This window comes from Neophocaena asiaeorientalis, unplaced genomic scaffold, assembly GCF_003031525.2.
Source record: "Neophocaena asiaeorientalis asiaeorientalis breed wild unplaced genomic scaffold, Neophocaena_asiaeorientalis_V1.1 scaffold420, whole genome shotgun sequence".
NCBI classification, from domain to species: domain Eukaryota; kingdom Metazoa; phylum Chordata; class Mammalia; order Artiodactyla; family Phocoenidae; genus Neophocaena; species Neophocaena asiaeorientalis.
The window spans coordinates 165,640-170,023 of NW_020172770.1; positions in this window are offsets into that span (position 1 = coordinate 165,640).

The window sequence follows — 4,384 nt, forward strand, 5'->3', positions numbered from 1 at the left end:
CAGAAATGTTCATGATTATTAAATTTTTTTGATGAATTATTGTCAGGAAGTGAATATTTTCATTTTTCTAAAGAAAACTAGAACCTAGGTTAAAGGAGATGCCTTGGAAGTTAAAAGGTGATTGAATAGCCCGAAGATCTCCTGAGAGATTTGAGATTTACCTCTAATGTGTTTACCTTTCAAAGAGAGATGAAACCTGGGGCAATCATTTATGTTCAGAAGAATTGTAAACCATTAGGGGGGAGAAGGATAGCACGTTTATAAACCCCTAGATTTATATTTCAAGTTTCCTCCTCTGTAAAACAAGAACACTGCTTTTGTGTATGTGCTTAAGTAGCATTACTCCAGAAAGGGAAATAACTGGGGCACGAGGAACGAATGTTGTTATTGCTGTAAGTAAATAATAAAAATCTGCCTTGATGTAGGAAATTCATGTTTTCATTCAGATTGATATAAATAAATATCCATTTAAAAATGTATCAATTGTATGTTTTATAAATGCTATTGTGAAAAAACGAAATTCAATCAAGTACATTTAAAGATCTAATTGGTTTTATTCAGTGATTCATAAATTGAGCATTATCCCATCTAGCAAATAGAAAGGAGCTCCAAGAAGCTGTACAAATGGAAGACTTTTTTTTTTTTTTTTTTTTTTTTGCGATCCACGGGCCTCTCACTGTTGTGGCCTCTCCCGTCGCGGAGCACAGGCTCCGGACGCGCAGGCTCAGCGGCCATGGCTCACGGGCCCAGCCGCTCCTTGGCATGTGGGATCTTCCCGGACCGGGGCACGAACTTGTGTCCCCTGCATCGGCAGGCGGACTCTCAACCACTGAGCCACCAGGGAAGCACAAATGGAAAACTTTTATAGGCAGAAATGGGTGAGGGACAAGGAAAGAGCAGATTGTTTCAGGCAAGGTCACCTTCCTTTAGGGGACAAAAGAGATCTATCAGGTGGATTACCTCACTGGTGCTGACCAGAAAATTCCAGACTGACCGGTTCCTGGGGGAGGTTGAAATGGCAATTAGGTTACATATTAAGTCTTGGTCTGGTGGTATGGGTTTAGCCCAAGTGACTCTGTTTGGAGCCTTTTTTTTTTTTTTTTAATACCATTTTGTAGGGAGATTTCTTAGAATGAATAAGAGATCAAACAGGTTTTTAATATTCAAAAATTGAAATTCCATTTTCTTGGGGAAAAAACCCTAGATGTTCTGAATATCCCTTTTCATAGTTTCATTCTCCTGTGTTGCCCTATTAAGCAGTTACCTGTTGATATATTTTATTAAATTTATTTTTTTTCCCTTTTCATACTACCCTCTGCTACCAACTCTACATATATTTTGTCATAACTCTGTTAAAAGGCAAGTATATAAATAGTTTTGGCTTTTGAATATTGAATGCCACTGCTTTAGACTCTGGTTTGACAAGGGAATCTACATCTGTTTTCTTTAATGCTGTTTTTCTCTATGCTTAAGAGGTTGCAATATTTTAGATGAAGAGCAAATCCTTAATAAATGCTTTTCTATGGCAGGTCAGGATAACACAGCCATTTCAGTATCCAAACTACTAACACAGTTTTGCCATCACTTTTAAGAGAAAGGGGAGCAAAATAAAAATCAATTACATGACTGCAACAACATGGGATAAACTTGGAGAGAATAATGAACTCCTTCCACTGAAGGGTACTTTCTTAAAAAATAAAAGTTACCTACAGAATTGGTTTGAAGACATTTAGAATGCTGCCATTTTGATTAGAAATTAGTTCCATCTGAGGCTTCTGATTCTATATTGTCTAGAATAGCAAGTGCTACTATTATACAACATTACACATAGTGAAGTCAGTCACTGAGTTACACTCCAAGTTTCAGATCCTGCAGTGCAGTTTCCAAGAGCTGCTAATAGGAGACTTTCCAAACAAGTAGGAAGTCTTTTGCTGAGAATGGCAAATGTTGGAGGTTAAAAGATTGACCATGACCTATGCTTGTAGTTGATTGTAGTTTTATATTGAAATTCAACTATATCACCTAGAATAAATGAGAAATCATGAGGAATTAGTGAAATAGAAAGCCTCATATATTTCCCTAAGTATTTACTTGCTTGAAGTATTAAGCATTGAAATCATGGAGGCACATTTTATTACAAACTTGGTTATTATATATAACTAGAAATTTGACCTTAACATGCTGAAGTTAGAAATTTTAGGTTAGGTCAGTAGACTGAGGTGGAAAAGGATATAGTTCTTTGAAATGAGACATAGTCTAGTCTCAGGGATTTCTTTAGTTGAAAAAATTTTATTTATTTATTTTTGGCTGCATTGGGTCTTTGTTGCTGCGTGCGGTCTATCTCTAGTTGTGTCTGGTGGGGCCTGCTCTTCGTTGCAGTGCATGGGCTTCTCATTGCGGTGGCTTCTCTTATTGAGCATGGCCTCTAGCTGTGCAAGCTTCAGTAGTTGTGACGTGGGCTCAGTAGTTGTGGCACATGGTCTTAGTTGCTCTGTGGCATGTGGGATCTTCCTAGACCAGGGATTGAACCCGTAGCCCCTGCTTTGTCAGGTGGATTCTTAACCACTGTGACCCACCAGGGAAGTCCCTAGTCTCAGTTTTCTGAAGTGAGATACAATCCAATCTCTGCCCCTTACTTATTCTGTGTCCTTGGACAAATCACTCAACCTTCCTAAACCTCAGTTCCTTCATCTTTAAAATGAGAATAATATCTGTATTTTCCTCAGGACATTTGTTAAGTTTAAATAAAGTAATACATGTAGTTTATGTAGCCCAGTAGCTGGCACCTACTAAGCATTCAATTAATTAGCATTATTATTACTAACGCTAAACTAGAAAATGAGTTATCCTAAAGATGTAACAGTCCTCTACAAGTTAGTCCATAAATATTTGTTATGGGCTAGGCATTGTTACAGGTGCTTGGGAGAAAGTGATAAGTAAGACAGACAGGATCCCTGTCTTCAGTGAGTTTACATATTAGTGGATATAAGGAAGCTGGATATAGAAAAACAGACAGTAAACATGTAAACTAATATAGAACAAAGTGAAACAATTTATATTATGAAAAAAACATGGGTAAAAAAATAGAAAGGGACTGGAGTGGTGAGGACTGTCTTGAGAAGTAGCATTTCAATAGAGGACAGCAAGGAGAAGGGACAGTAGTGCAAAGTGGTATGCTAATGAGCTTGTCATCACTTTAAGACCCATAAATGCCAGTTACTTGTAGCAGAGTAATATGGAAGGTGAGGGTGTCATGAAAGGTACATAATGAGCGGTAGGTGGGGATGTATAATAGAAAATTTTGGAGACCACCATCGTTAAGGAATTTGGAACTTGTTGATTTTGTATAGGAAGTCATTGAAAGATTTTAAGCAAGAAAGTGACATGACCTGGATTACATTTTAGAAGTGTCTTCTGATTTTTCAGTTAGAGGCAACAGGATGAATTGAATGGGAGGTAGGAACAAAAGAGAGAAACGCTAATGACCTTAGGGTTCTTCTGTCTAAGCAGACAAAGAGATGGACTCATGTTTTCCTTCTTGACCAAATATAATAGACTATTGAGACTATAAATAATGACATAATAATGTGCAGACAGAGAAAAACAAACAAAACTTCAAAACAAGAAAAGAAGGAACCAACCAAGTTATTATGAATTTTAACATTTTAATGCAGAAACACCACATTCTCAGAAACCATTGACATGTTTGCTTTGGTACTTTCTCTCTTACTATTTTGAGTGACTTTCTCAGGCAAATGCATCTCCATTTATTGGCATTCTAGACAGCCTTCCCACCTCTTTGAAAAACAAAGAGGATGAAGGATATTTTTGGTTTATCTACACTGCTCAGGAAATGTTTGCCTTAGTTATTTGTGTAGCATATGTGAAAAACTAAATTTAAAGTATAGTGAAAAATGAGGAATGTGAAGTATATAGAAATATAACTTTATAGTGTTGAATTTTAGAAGATTATTATAAAATCTGTCAACCTACCATTCAATAATGTTTTATCACATTTTTATGACCTTTCTCATAATTAAAAAAAATTAAAAATAACCTCCTTCCCCAACAAAACAAAATGAAAAACAAACTAAGATAGGTTTCCTAAATTTAAATAGAAAGCCAGTAAACAAAAAGGCAGAAACTACAAAGTGCTGTATTTCCTTTGGCTGGAGTCAGAGGGATTTGAAGTATGAGAGGGAATCATGTCACCATTGTTGGAGGGGTGGCCACATGAAAAACAGGAGAAGGACTTCAGGCAAACTCTAGGAGCAAAAACTGCCCCCCTATGTACCCCCATCTCCAGCAGACAGCCAGCCAGGAAACAGGGCCCCAGTGACATAAACACAAAGAACTGAATCTAGGGAACAACCTGAAGGAACTT